We start from the raw sequence: 15,570 nt of genomic DNA, 5'->3' as shown, positions 1-15,570 counted from the left end.
AAAAGCAAAGGAGAAGGCACTGGCAGCTACAGAAAAGGCCAAGGACCTGGCCAACAAGGCCGCCACCAAGCAGCAGCAGCAGCAGCAGCTGGTGTAGCTGCTCCCTTCCTCTCCCTTCTCCTCACTGTACTTGATTATTAAAGATGCGCCTCCAGCCCTCTCTGCTGTCTGGGTGGTGGGTTCGGGTGGTGTCCTGGTCCGCATCTGCAGTACACCCGGCTCAGCGTCTACTGAGCCCAGCCTCCTTTTACCCCATTGGGCAGAAAGGCGCAGTGACTTGCCCAGGGTCAGAAGCAGTACACAGGTGAAGCAGCGACACATGATATAGACTGTGCGCTCCACGAGGGCAGGGCTCCTTGTTTTATTCTCTGATGTGTCCCAAGTACCCTGAACAATATTTAGCACATAACAGGCACTCAATAAACACGTGAGTTGATTGCCCCCCCCAAAAAAAATAAATAAATGTATATATACATATATACATGCACACTTAAATGTAACGCACAGATATTTACACACATACACACGTAAATGTAATAAGCAAGGGGCTGGACAGACGGCTCAGCAGTTAACACTTGCTGCTCTTCCAGAAGCACTGTTCAGTCCCCAGCACCCACACCAGGCAGTTCAAGCACCTACTACTCCAGCTCAAAGCAACTGAGGTGGCTGGCCTCCTTGGGCACCTGCATTCACATGCAAATACCTAATACAGACAAGCCACACATAATTAAAAATAATAAAAATAGGGCAGGCAGTGGTGGCACACACCTTTAATCCCAGCACTTGGGAGGCAGTGGCGGCACACACCTTTAATCCCAGCACTTGGGAGGCAGTGGCAGTCAGATCTCTGAGTTTGAGGCCAGCCTGGTCTACAGAGTGAGTTCCAGGACAGCCATGGCTACACAGAGAAACCCTTTCTGGGAGGGAAGGAGGGAGGGAGGGAGGGAGGGAGGGAGGGAGGGAGGGAGGGAGGGAGAAGATAGATAGATAGAAAAAATAATAGTAATGTTCTTTTTTAATTATCACCAGGAACTAAACAATGAAGCATTTTTGAAGAACTATCATACCCCTCCTAGAGGGAGACCTCTTACCTGACACAATGTCATGATCTCATTATCTGTTCTCAAGTAAACCTGAACTGCAGACTTGTGCAAGGAGAGGGGGATAAAGTTCAAAGTACTGGTCAGAACAGAACTGGATAAACTTAGCGCACCATGGTCTCCAGTACTGCACCAAAGTGCCCAAGGACACCAGCAAACTCTGAGGGAAGCAGTGGGTCCTGTACCTGCTGGGCACCGCACCTCTAGCTAGCAGTTCCCTTTCAACAGCAGGTTGTCCTCACGCCTCTTACTGCCTCTGTAAACAGCCATTTTCTGGGCCAGTATGACAAAAAAATGAAAAAAGTGCTCTGCAAAAAAAAAAAACTCAAAGCAGGAAATGAGAGTGACAGTTAGCCCTCAAAGATTAGAAGCTGTAGTCCCACAGACATACACAGCCACTAGAAATTTTACCTATTTAAGAATAAAATAAAATGCTATTTTTTTTCCTTCAACTTAAGTATATTATTTTTTCAAGTGGCTACTAAGTGATATTGTTATGGTCACAGGATCTTATTCTAAGGATCCTGCAGACATCGAAGTCTGAGGGTATCCAAGCACCTTATATAAAGTGATATATTATTTGCATATAATATATGCACATCTTCCCACGTAATATAAATCAGAGATTCTTACATTTTTACCACGCATGACTCCCTTCTTAAGAAATTTTTATATTATTTCAGGTATATAGGTATTTTACTGACGATAATAAAGGAATGTATTTTAAAACAATTTGGGGGCCCTGCAAAATAGCTGAGTGGGTAAAGGTGCTTGTCCACAAATCTGATACCCTGACCCGTGAAGCAGGAGAACACTGACTTCCACAGGCTGTCCTACAACGTCCCTGACACACAAACAAAACATTTACAAGCTTTTTTGGTCAGTATATGTAAACTTAGCACCTTAAAGACAGAAGCAATCCTACCCATTAACAAGATGGATGTGACTTTATTTTTACATAAAGAATCAAATCCTGGGACTGGAGAGATGACTCGGAGGTTAAGAGCACTGGCTGCTCTCCCAGAGGATCAATGCCAGGATCAATTCCGGTCATCCACATGGTAGCTTACAACTGTCTGTAATTCCAGTTCCAGAGGATCTGACACCTCCACACCACTGCACATAAAAAATCTTGAATAAACATTTGGTATTTATCAAGTCAGCAACTCCAGCAACTGTGTGTGGAGGGTTCATGTATGTGACATGCAGGTACACATGCACATGTGTGCACATCAGTTAGAAGTCAGTCAACACAGTTGCCTTCCTTAGTCACTCTGCACTTAGTTTCTGAGACAGAATTGTTCACCGAACCTGAACTGGCCAGTCAGTGAACTCCCACAATCTGCCTGTCTCTGCTGCCCCAGCGTGGGGTGTGTGGTGTGCAGGCCCGTGCCACCATACCCCACCCCAGTACAGTGTGTGTGGGTGGGGTTCAGGCCCATGTCATCATGCCCCGCCCCGGCACAGGGTACAGGCTGTGCCACCATGCCCAGCTTTTACAAAGAAGCCAGGGATCTGAACTTGGGTCTTCATGTTTACACAGCCAGCATATCACCATCTGAGCCAGCTCCCAAGATTCTCAAGCACTGTTGTTTAACAAAAAATTATTATTGTATGTGTGTATGTGTGATGCATGTGTATGTGAGTGCCACAGCACTTGTGTGGAGGTCAGACGACAATTTTGGGAAATGGGGTCTCTTCCACAGTGAGTTCCAAATATAGAACTTTTACCCATCTTACCGGGTCCAATTTTAAAAGTCAAACATTCTTAAAAAAAAAAAATCCAGAGATGTACTGATTTGATATTTACATGTTGAAGAGCGATGGTAGAAAACCACTAAGTCTTCATTTTCAGTAATGAAATCACTATGTTTCTCTAAGAGCAGAAACTGGGGATGCAGTAACACCGCAGTTCATAGCATACAAGTCTCCAGTCTGAGCAGAGGGGTTTTAAGCAGCATTCACGAACACTGCGTGGTGCTAGGTGCACGCATTCGTCGTTCAGAACCCAGGGTACAGCAAAGTCACAATCCAATATGAGCAAGCACTGCCACACTTGGGCTTCCTTACCCACTTGATTGTGGATGAACTTTTGGTTGTCTCAAGAGCAGAAACCTTGTCCCCTGCAGTTTATCACAGCTCCACAACCCACAGTTTAAGGAGCTGTGTTTGAAATCACCACAACATTTTACGGGTCCTGGAGACTGAACTCAGGTCACTGGGAATTGAACTAGGATCTTCCACAGGAGCAGCATGAGTTCTTAAGTGCTGGGCCCTCTCTCCAGCTCTGTTGAAGGGCTTTTATGGAGGTCTCATTTCAAAGGTACACTCATTGGCCATTGGTAACCAAACAAACTGCAGCTTCCCCTCCCACCTTACTCCCAGCTAGGAAAGAAAATTCCAACAGATAATCATGCAGTTGGTTCCTCTGGCAAAGAGCTCCCAGCCCCAAGTTCTGGTTGCTCCCCGCAATGTTTTCCTAGCAAATTATTCCTTTATTCGTAGAAACTTAGCCGACTGAAAGTTAAGAATGTATAAAGGCTAAATAAGACCTCTCCCCCAGTTAGTACCTAAAAAAAATAAAAGTTCCAAAGCCTCTATTGTATGTTTTACTATGCACACGTACAATAAAGATTAATGAAGAGATTAGTAATAGTAACTAATGATAAAATACAACAATTATGACAAGATACTGTTATAAAAGGTGTGAAATATGTATGACCTCTCGAAATACAGCATTTTACTAACCCGTCTGGATCTGCCATGATGATGAGGTGCGTGAGGTCCAGTGTGAGGTGCGAGGTGGATGACGGAGGCACAGTGTGAGCTATGACGTAAGGTTACCAGAACACAATACTACAGCAGTAAAGCCAGTAACTTAATTGTTATGGCCACACAACTTTAAATACACTTAAAAAAAAACCCAACTGTAACTTTTTAAAAGACTAAATTTTAATTTGGAAGATGGCTCATTCCCTAAGCTCCTTGCTACGGAAGGATGAGAGCCTAAGCTCAGCCCCCCAGAACCACTGAAGGCTGGGTGCAGCACAGGTTCCAAGCACCCATACGCCTGGTGCTGGGGAGGCGGAGGCAGGAGACCTCCACAGTTTGTTAGCCTTCCAGCTGAATCAGCGAGCTCCAAGGTTGAGTAGAGCCCTTGCCGCAAAGCATAAGGCGGAGAGCTACTGAGGGAGGCACCCAACTCAACCTGTCTCCAGATGCATGTGTACACACACACACACACACACACACACACACAACTCAACCTCTGTCTCCAGATGCATGTGTACACACACACACACACACACACACACACACACACACACACACACAAGACAGTCATTATATGGGTACAGGGATTATATTCCAGAAAAGGTATTTTTTTTTTTTTTGGTTTTTCGAGACAGGGTTTCTCTGTGGTTTTGGAGCCTGTCCTGGAACTAGCTCTTGTAGACCAGGCTGGTCTCGAACTCACAGAGATCCACCTGCCTCTGCCTCCCGAGTGCTGGGATTAAAGGCGTGAGCCACCACCGCCCGGCAAGGTATTATTTTCTAAAGCAGGTTCAAGTCTACGGTCTTATCACCTTCGGCTACCAACCCTTTTACACTTCTCACAAATAACATGCATGCCTGTTACTCCAGCAAGCAGGAGGCCAAGACAGGACTATGAGTCCAGGCGAGCATAAACAGGAGTAAGACCCTTTCACAAAACGAAAAGACGGGAAGGTGAGTGCTGGGGGGAGGACTCACTCTGCTTTCTCTACTCTGACCTCTTAATGAACATGAGTTTCTTCCTCAACCATCCTACCAAACCATCACAAATTTAATCCAACACACTCCTAAGAATCTTTATCAAATTCAAAAGATTCTGAAAATCTTATTCTGACCAACTACTCAGAGCAATTAAAGATTTATTTTCCTTATTTTTAATTATGTACCTTTAATCCCAGCACTCAGGAGGCAGAGGACTCTCTGAGTTCGCCTGGTCTATACTGTGAGTTCCAGGACAGCCAAGATTACATAGAAAGACCCTGTCTATAGATAGACAGACAGATTAAAAAAAAAAAACAAATAAATAAAATGTGGGGTTAGTTTGAGCACCCCTGGAAGCCAGAAGTGTTGGTTCCCTCAGGAGCTGCAGTTTTGGGCAGCTATGAAAAACTCAGTATGGGTGCTGGGAATGGGCCTCAGGTCCCTGAAACAGCAGTGAGAGCTCCTATCTGCCGAGCCATCTCTCTAGCCCCTCCTCAGGGAATTTCAAGTACGGCTTGGCTTTTTCTCCCCACCTCCCCACCCGGTGCTGATGTCCCCTTTTGTATTTTGAGCTAAGTCTTTCTCTCTGGTCGTGAACTTCCTGCCAGTCTCCCTGGGATTACAGGTACCAACGTCACATCTGGGTGGGCTTTCATCTTTCTTTTCTGTAGTTGTGAAGATAGTAGCCTTCTCTAAAAATGAGTCCTAGCAAGGGGACTCAGTGACTCATATCTTCCAGCCCAACATTTAGACAGCTGAGGCAGAAGGTCAAGGCTAGCTGGACTACAGAATGAGACCCAATCTCAAGAAAAGGAAGGAAGGAAGGGAGGGAAGGAGGGAGGGAGGGAGGGAAATGAAAAGAAAAAAAGAAGAAAAGACAAGACCCTATTTTGAGTTCTCATGATGCCTCAACATCAACCTTTTTTGTCTTTGGTTTTTCAAGACAGGATTTCTCTGTGTGGTCCTGGCTATTCTAAAACTTGTTCTGTAGACCAGGCTGGCCTGGAATCACAGAGATCCACCAACCTCCCAAATACATCTGTCTCCCAAATACATTAAAGGTGTGCGCCACCACCACCTGGCTAACAAACCATTTTTGAATATCACTTTCCAACACACCCTCCTCTGTCTGAATTTAAAGGTCCTCTGCGGCCTACTTCTAGAACTGCTGGCTGTCAGCAAACTCTTCCTGGGTGGTGGTCCCTAAATCAAGGCTTCAGCTACCACTTACAATATACTGTGATGAGACTGGAGAGACTTTAGCTCAACTGCTAAAGACTCACAACTAAAATGACAATACAGTGTGCTGACCACTCATCACACGTACACACACACACACACAGGCTCAACTGCTAAAGACTCACAACTAAAAAGATGATACAGTGTGCTGACAGTTCATCTCACACACACACACACACACACACACACACACACACACACACGGAAAACTCTGAAGCAGATTCTACCTAGAGGTTCACAAATAACATCTACTCAATATGCCAGAAGCCAACATTGAGTTCCTCTCAAATTTACTCCCCTTCCTGAATTCTGTCTCAGTATATCTTATCACTGTTTTCTCAAGGACCCAGGATGAAATCAAAGTCATTGTATCCAGTTATTTCATCCTCACTTTCCAATACCAATTTTTGCTAATCCTATTCATTGTATTCTCTAAATATTTCTGCTATCTGTATCCTGAGGCTGCAATAGTTTTAGACCCTATTTCTCACTTCAGTTACTGACGAGAACAAAGACTTTCTTAAAGCATTTCTGCACTTAATTTTACACAGCCTCCACGCTCTGACATCTACATTCTACAATTCTAGGATGATCTTTCTAAAATAAAAACACTGCATTATTTTGTATGTATTGTTTGTAAACCTATGGGGGTCAGCGCTAAAATCCTTGGCATGACATACAATTTTTGAAGATTTATTAATACAGCCTCATCTTCGCTCCCTTGTCCACAACCGACGCTACAGCTGTTGACTCACCTGTCTGTGATGTTCCAAAAAGTGCCCATGCTTCCTGCATGTCTCTGTTCACCCTCAGCCTTAAGTCCCTTTTCTAATTAATTCTGCTGGATCCTTAAGGACATAACATTTATAACAGAGGATTGAACACTGATTGGACTGGCATAGGTTGGCCAGTCTGCTTTTCCCACCCCATCCCCTTCCTGTCTCTGTTCAGGCTCAAGGACTGCTACTTCCTTGCAGGATGAAGCTGAAATAGCTTTGATGGTATACAGACGACCTCCCCAGTTTCATGTCTCAGTACCCAGCTATACTCGAGACACCACACACACACACACCTTGCAGATGTAGTTAGTTTTATACACTTTTGCTTACACTACTCCCTGTGTAAGTGCCCATCATTCCTATGGCTGTCTAAAGCGTTAGATCTCTTCCCCTGAGCATTCCCAGCCTGTGCTTTCACTGGTGTTTATGTGTGGCTCTTTTCTAACTACTGCCCTCTTCCGTGGCTTCTCCCTTAAGAAACAGAGATTACCTCCTGGATACATTCACAAAACCCTCACATTTTCTAGAAAGCAATCTTAGAAACATGCTAGTTTGTAGGTTGAGTGTTGCAGCGCAGTGGTTAAATGCTTTCCTAATGTGTCCAAGGCCCTGGGTTCAATCCCCAGCATGTATCTGTACATGTGTGTATAAACAACGTATTTTATACATACATATGTATTACTTGTTGACAATTCAAGAGATACACTTGACCATCTGAGAGCAGGTGGGTTTATCCATCTTCAAGTCCTCTTCATTTGGAAGAGGCCCTAAACATCATAACTCTTCTATTCTAAAAAATCTGCATTTTTCCCATGTTCTGTCTTACATATACTAGCAAAAGTTCTAGCAGGGGCTTTCTTTTTAAAAGAAAATAATGGCTAGACAAGGTGGCACATGCCTTTAATACCAGCACTTGGAAGCCAGAAGCAAGGAGATCTGAGTTAGAGGGCCAGCCTGGTTTTAGGGAGGTTCCAGGACAGCCAGGGTTACACAGTGAGATCCTGAACCTCCCTGCAATAAAGACACACAACAGGACACACTTTGGGACAATGTTCTGGACTAATCTCCCTTGTCAAGCAATCAACTGTGCAAATTAATTATACAAAAAAAGTATTTCCTTCTTCAGATTTCAATCCTTGGGGAGGTGTGCAATTACCTGTGGAGACCAAAGCTAGAGCTGTCTGATTCCTTTGGGAACTGGACTTACAGGCAGTAAGTCCTTGTGTGGAGCAGCCTGATGTGGGTCCCGGAATGGAACCCCGACATACTCCAAAAGCAGCAAGCCTCTTTCTTACCCAGCGAGCCAAGTCTCCAGTCCCAATGCACACTCTTTAAAATACCACTTCTATCTTTCTAAATGACGGAGAAAATGGACCCTGGGAATTCTTTTTTTTTTTAATACTTATTTATTATGTATACAATATTCTGTCTGTATGTCTGCAGGCCAGAAGAGGGCGCCAGATCTCATTACAGATTATTGTGAGCCACCATGTGGTTGCCGGGAATTGAACTCAGGACCTTTGGAAGAGCAGGCAATGCTCTTAACCACTGAGCCATCTCTCCAGCCCCCCAGACCCTGGGAATTCTACGATGAGAAGCCACCTTTGTAAAGACGGCAAATTCAGTTACCTTACCTTGGGTTTAGATACTTTGTTTTAAAACTTATTTAACAGCAGCTACTATTGAACTAATAATCTGTCTCTCTTGGATCTATGAGATACTCTGAAAAGTGGGAACCATTCTAACCCCTAATAATACTGCCCGAAAATTACTCACTTCGGGGAAGATACACAGGGTCTTGACATGACCAAGTTAATTCCTACCACAGAAAGTGTGTGACCTTTTTCATTCACAGTCTTGTTCCTTCCTTTACAAGTGCCGGCAACCTGAACACTACACCAAAAGTGAGCCTGTTCCTTATCATCACTTAAATGTGTTGTGAATGACTGCCAAGTATGATGGAAGGCTACCCAAAGCACACAGCATTAGCCCAGACCCATTAAAGCCAAAGACTGGGGGGGTGCAGCAGCTCAACGTCCACACGGGAGCACTTCTGTCACAAGTAGAGACCACCAACGGAAACGTCAGGGATCCGCAAGAACCACACCAAACCTCAGGGTACGCAAGCTGCTCTCTCCGGAAGAACGCTTGAGATAATCTCCAAACTTGAACCAGCACTACTTCAGAAGACTGGGAAGTGGAAAATTTGGTCCAACCTGTCTCCCAACGACATATTTAAAAGACGAAAAAGAAAGCTGGCACAAAAACGCTTGAAAAGTGCCTGGAGTATGGAGTTCTGAACTCCAGCTCTGGCGCCCACTGCCATTGAAACCCGAAACAAGGACCTCTGCAACCAGGAGCGCCCCCCGGCCCCAACACCGGCCGCGGGCAACAGCTGGAGCTGCTCCCCGACTCCACCGCGGGGACAGGTGGGCAGCCAGGTGCGACTCGCAAGCCGGAAGGCTGGGGAAGGCCAGGCCTCCGGCGCTGCTCCGGCCAGGTGTGGCTCGCACAGATGCCCCGCGGCCTGGAAGCTCCGAGAAACCTGCTGGGTTCCCGGATCGTCCCCGGCTCCGGGAGCAGCACAGGACAGAGCTGGGAGCACTCGGGGAGGCCTCTCGGGCAGGCAGCGTGACCCACCCCGAAAAGAGCAAGCGTGGGGGGTGCGGGGGAGCCTTCCCGGAGAACAGAAGGCGCGGCAGCCACGCCCCCCACCCCCAACTCCAATTCCGAGCCCGGGATCCCAAGCCCAGCATGCCGCCTGACAGGCGCGGGCGCGAGGCCGGGCGCCAGACGACGGCTCGCACGGGCACCGCGCCGCAGCGCCGCGACCCCCGCAAGCGACCGCTCCCCGCCACTGACCAGTGCCTGCCGCCCAGCGACCGTCGGCTCCGCTGCAGCCGCCGCCTCCTCGCACTCACGCGGCCGCCACGACCGCCGCCTCCTGCGCTTTCCCCCTGGCCGGCCGCGGGAGCCCCATTCCCACCCCGCCCAGCCTCCGCCTGTTTACAATGATTGGGACAGAACAGGACCGGGCGGGCCCAGCGCGCACGCGCACTCCCACCTCCCGCCGCAGCCGGCTTCCCGGGTCCTCGGATTCTTGGCTCTTGACGGCTAAGGCCGTCCAGGGCAGACGCCCCGTGCCCTCGCGCGGAGCACGCCGGGAGTTGTAGTTCTAGTAACCCCGACACCCCGCCGCAGGGCCTTGGACATAAACCACAACACCCAGAAAGCCCCGTGCTTCCCGGGGCTGGAACTCGCTGGGGAGACTGGGGACCCCGCGAGAGGACGTGCCAAGCGCTAGAGCTCTGCAGGCGCTTGCGCAGTGTCCTGGGGACCGAGCGAAACGCACACCTACCGGAGCGAATCCCAGCAGTGTGGGAACCCTGCCGCGCTCTGCTTTCCTCCTCGAGCTGTGGCCTGACGTCCTCGGCTTCCTAAAGTGACACTTTTTTTTTTCTGCGACTGCGTACTTTGGTGGTTCCAACCATTTAAACCAGCCTGGGCTGCCGACCCACCCCGCCTCTGGGCGGAGCACCTTGCTGGCTTTCTCTGGGTGGGGATCTTCGTTTGCAGAGTTCCTGCCGGGGGATTGGAGGGACGAAGCTTGTGGGGCCTGTGCGGGGCAGTCCGCAGGATCTCTGAAGTGGGTGCTGGTTGGCTCTCTCCCACCCTCTTGCCTCAGCACTTAGCAATCAGCACCCGAGTTAAAGCCGCATAGCATCTCGTTCAGCTGGCAAATGGAAGCAGCTGGATGTCCTCCAGAAGACCCTCACGAAGGCTAAAGGAGTGTTCTCTGGAGCATACCGAAACCGTGAAAAACAGTAGTCTTTTGAAGTCTTCTGGTTTTATGATATTGGCAGTCAGAAGGGAGATGGGCTGTCTAGTGGATGATTCTTCACGGTCACTGCCATTCCCAAGAGCCCCATTCTAGAACTACATTACCGATTCAAACTGATCACTGTGCTCCTTCGTGTACTGTGCTCCCAAGCCATCTTTCCTCAAATATGACAGCTCTATCCCTTGTACAGAAGGTTCCAGAGGAACCTTCCTAGAGCCCCTGTAGCAGCAAAATAGCCTCCGTGAGGAGATGGCCTTGTGAAAGAATGCCAATTAAAATATTCCTTCCCGCTGGCAGCGCTGATTTGGCCAAGGAATAGGCACTGACCAAGCAGGGCTTTATAGAACCCTCTCCTGAAAGTGATAAATGAATGCAGAACAGTGGGGGTGGGAAGAGGCGTTTTATACTGGTGGACATAGTGACTGTACCATCACCTGGCCTGTCCGCCGTGGAAGTGAATGAGGCCTAAAGTAGGGGTGGAGGACACAGAAAGGCAGGAGCTGTCGGTGAAGACCGGCTTGACTCCCTCGGAGCTGTAGTTTATGCAGATCCGTAAGTGCCCTGTTTACGTGAGCCTACATGGGTGAGCCAACGCATGAAAAATCTCTACACACTGTTTATTTGTGCTAATGGAGGTCCAAATATGAGCGTGTTTATCGTATCTCAGCACTTTTCCCTCCCACTTAAGTGTCACCACATAACCATTTCCGCTGGTAACTTAGAAATAGGCATCGCGTCCAGCCAGAACCGATGAACCCCCAAAGCCAGACCGAGGCCGCCTCTCTTTCCTGGTACAGTCAAGTATTTGCGATCAGCAAACGTAGGAGCCGTTTTGACTCCTCCCAGGGAAAAGCTAAACAGATGAGAATTTAAGGAGTTTAATGTCAAACAAATACAATGTGTTCTTGAACAAAAGTTAGGTGGGTTTGTTTGCAGCCCATTATAAAAAGTTTGGTTTATGTTGCTTTTTGCAAGGCTTAGAGCTTGAACCTAGGGCCTTAACACGTGCTAGGCAAGCATCCCACCACTGAAGTCCAGCACAAGACCAGGGTTTTCTCATCCACGCATTCTTCGGCTATGATGCAAACCTTCTGCTTGTGCAACATCCAGCTGAACTGACTTGCATCATCACCGAGGGACTGGGGACGGGGAAAGCCAATGTGAACAGGAAGCTTGTTGCTCTAGAGTAGTGGTTCTCAACATTCCTAACGCTGAGACCCTTTAGTACATACAGTTCCTCATGTTGTGGTGATCCCAACCATAAAATTATTTTTGTTGCTGCTTCATAACTGTAATTTTGCTACTGTAATGAATTGTAATGTAATCTGTGTTTTCAGGCAGCTGTAGGCAACCCCTTTTAACTAGGAGGAAAACATACAGTCCTGACCCAGAAATCTCATAACGTCCATCAGCATCTGTGATCTGTGGCTAATGTGCGATCACTTTAAGATCAAACTTCAGCTCCCTCCCGCTATTGACACTTTATACCGACCAATTGATTTAGTCGCATGGAATATGTAGGAAGCTTTCCTTCCCTAACCCAACCCCATCCACCCCACCATACTCCTGTCATACATGCAAACAAACTTTATCGCCCCCAGTAACCTACTTTAATAATTTGAATCAAACACTTACGTGGGCTAAGACTATGAATGCTATTCACAAGCACAAGGGGTGTGTGTGGGGGGGGTGGGGGGGGTGTGGGAGGGGTGTGTGGGTGTGGGGGTGTGGGGGTGTGTGTGTGTGTAGGTGTGGGGGGGGTGTGGGTGTGTGGGTATGTGTGTGGGGGTGGGTGGGTGGATGTGGGGGTGGGTGGGTGGGTGTGTAGGTGTGGGGGGGGGGTGTTGGGAAAGAAAGGAAACTCCAAGCTTGACTGACCGTCCTGCCCATCTTTCAGACTACACTATTAAAGGCTCCAGTAATAATAATAATAGACTGCTGGGAAACTGTTATCTTTCTGATACTTTGTTTTTTTCCTTAGTTTTACACTTTATGTTTTCCCATTTCCCCTTTATTATGCTTTAGTAATATTTTGACTTTATTTTTATTTTCTAGTCTCTTATGTTTGCCTAACTCCATTTATTCCTTTTTTGGTTCATTGTGCAACCAGATTTTTTTTTAACATTGTGCTTTTTTGTCATTTATACCATTTTTCTCCATTCTTATTTGTAGTTCACAGCTTCTCTGTATTATTGTTGCCATTTGGTGTGCCATTGTGGTATGGCAGTTGGCACTAACCAGAGTTTATTACTGTATCCGTGTGTTGGTTCTGTAGCCGTTACAGTGATTTCATTCACTGAGCAGTAATGGGAATTGTGCTGTCAAGAGAAGGCTGTGCACTGAGATCTCCAAACAAAGCTGAGAGATAGGCAAATCACAGCACAGAGACACACACATCATCAAGACTATATGGCTCCTCCACAGACCATGATTCTTCAACTGCTGAATCCAAAGAAACTAAAATGATTGAAATGCTAGACAAAGAATTCAAAAGTGTACTTGGAAAAATTGTCAATGACTCAAGATTAAGTAAGTAATGAAAGAAGTTGCCAGGCAGTGGTGGCGCAGGCTTTTAATCCCAGCACTTGGGAGGCAGAGGCAGGCGGATCTCCGTGAATTCAAGGCCTGGTCTATAAGAACCAGGACAGGCTCCAAAGCCACAGAAAAAAACCCTGTCTTGGGAGGCGGGGAAGAAGAAGTAAGGAAATCAATGCAGGACCCAGAGAAGAAATTTGGTTGTTTTAATGAGAAAGTCAGCAATAGATGAAATTCAACATGAGAACTAAGCTTTTTAAGAAGAAAAGTGAACAGATGTACTGAGAATGAAAATCTCGGTAATTCTGGGCCTGGAGAAATAAGCTCAACAGTTAAGAGTGTTCAGCTGGAATTTCCAGCTTGCTCCTGTGAAAACCTCATTCCTCTCCAAACCCCGCCCTCTCAGAGAATCTCCAACAAAGGGAAGGCTCCAAAAAACTCAGTTCCACATTCTTGGTGTCTATAGCAGCTCCTCCCTGAAGTAGCCAGCAGTCCAAGTCCCCACCTAAAGCCCTCAGCTTTTGACCATACTTGGGCACAAACCCAGCTTGTGGTGGACACGTCATCACCCCTCACCTACAAGCTATATAATCTTCCTGCTTTAGTTTGAGTGTGTGACTTCTCCTGCCTTGATCTCTCACATCGGATCTTGGGGGCTAGAGGACTCACTGGGAGTTACTTTGCTCAAAATAAACCTGTTCTTTTACCTTTTCAATTCTGCTTGATTCTCGGGGTACAGGAAACCTATTAAAGAGCGTATGTGGCTCTTCCAAAGGAGACGCTGAGCTTGGGTTCATTCAGTTCCAGCACCCACAAGCAGCTCACACTGCCTGACTCTAGCTCCAGGGGATCTGGTGCCATCTTCTGGCCTCTGTGAGCACCCATACACCTGCAGCACACTCACATAGATACATGCACATAACCAAAATTTAAGCCTGACCCAAAGAAAAACATATAGGCATCCTCCTGAATATTAACCTTCAGCAAGCGATGAAAGGAGACAGAGACAGAGACCCACATTGGAGCACAGGACTGAAATCTCAAGGTCCAAATCAGAAGCAGAAGGAGAGAGAGCATGAGCAAGGAACTCAGGACCGCGAGGGGTGCACCCACACACTGAGACAATGGGGATGCTTTACTGGGAACTCACCAAGACCAGCTGGCCTGGGTCTGGAAAAGCCTGGGATAAAACCGGACTCTCTGAACATAGCAGACAATGAGGACTACTGAGAACTCAAGAACAATGGCAATGGGTTTCTGATCCTACTGCACGCACTGACTTTGTGGGAGCCTAGGCAGTATGGATGCTCAACTTACTAGACCTGGATGGAGGTGGGGGTTCCTTGGACTTCCCACAGGACAGGGAACCCTGATTGCTTTTCGGGATAGGGGGGGGGACTTAATTGGGGGAGGGGGGGAAATGGGAGGCGGTGGCGGGGAAGAGACAGAAATCTTTAATAAATAAATAAATTTAAAAAAATTTAAGCCTGGCTTTAATCCCAGCACTCGGAGGCAGAGGCAGGTGGATCTGAGAGTTCAAAAGCTAGCTTGGTCTACAGGGCGAGTTTCAGGACTGTTACACAGAGAAATCCTGTCTCAGAATACAAAACAAAAAAATCAATAAATTAAAAGCCACAGGGGAAAGAAAGTATTACATATAAACAAGATAAAGCAGAAGAACAAATATCAGGAATGGCAGGGATGGAAGGCAAAATTGAGGCAATTCTAGTTTCAAACATCAATTTAAAAAAAGTAAGAATCATCATAATTAAAGGAAACTGCTCTTTTATTTTTTTATTTTTATTTATTTATTTATTTATTTTGGATTTTCGAGACAGGGTTTCTCTGTAGTTTTTGGTGCCTGTCCTGGAACTAGCTCTTGTAGACCAGGCTGGTCTCGAACTCACAGAGATCCGCCTGCCTCTGCCTCCCAGTGCTGGGATTAAAGAGGTTTGCCACCACTGCCCGGCTCTGCTTTTTTTAAAAAATAAATATTTTTAGATTTATGTATTTTACCTATCTGAGTGTTTTACATGCATGTATGCTTGTGTGCCGTGTGTACTTGGTGCTTGTGGGGATCAGAAGAGGGCATCGGATCCTCTCCGACTAGAGTTACGAATGGTTATAAGTCAGCATGTGGTGCTGGAAAGCAAACCAGGGGCCTCTGGAAGAGCCACGAGTGCTCTTAGCCACTGACCCATCTCTTCAGTCCAGAAACATTTTTAAAAGGAATATTTACAATTTCTGGGAGAGAGAAGGGGTGGGGTGTAGGTTAACAAAAACTAACGATATGTTGAAAAAAGCCTTAAGAAAAGCACTACTA

General features: G+C 46.9%; 1 protein-coding gene across 2 annotated transcripts in view; it reads right to left on the bottom strand.

The window, feature by feature from the left end:
- Ralbp1 (ralA binding protein 1) overlaps positions 1–10,351 on the bottom strand; it is a 36,591-nt gene extending 26,240 nt beyond the window's left edge. Inside the window, exon 1 of one of the 2 annotated variants that reach the window (XM_075951453.1) lies at positions 10,230–10,351. The gene's annotated coding sequence lies outside the window, so the exon portion shown is untranslated. Of the gene's footprint in view, positions 1–9,733; positions 9,974–10,229 lie in introns of those variants that run through there. The other variant, XM_075951452.1, reaches the window with a different exon arrangement.
- Between the last annotated feature and the right edge of the window lie 5,219 nt (positions 10,352–15,570).

This window comes from Microtus pennsylvanicus, chromosome 17 (genome assembly GCF_037038515.1).
Source record: "Microtus pennsylvanicus isolate mMicPen1 chromosome 17, mMicPen1.hap1, whole genome shotgun sequence".
Classification (NCBI taxonomy): domain Eukaryota; kingdom Metazoa; phylum Chordata; class Mammalia; order Rodentia; family Cricetidae; genus Microtus; species Microtus pennsylvanicus.
The sequence above is the reverse complement of the archived record's forward strand: the minus strand, read 5'-3'. Positions and strand labels throughout refer to the sequence as shown.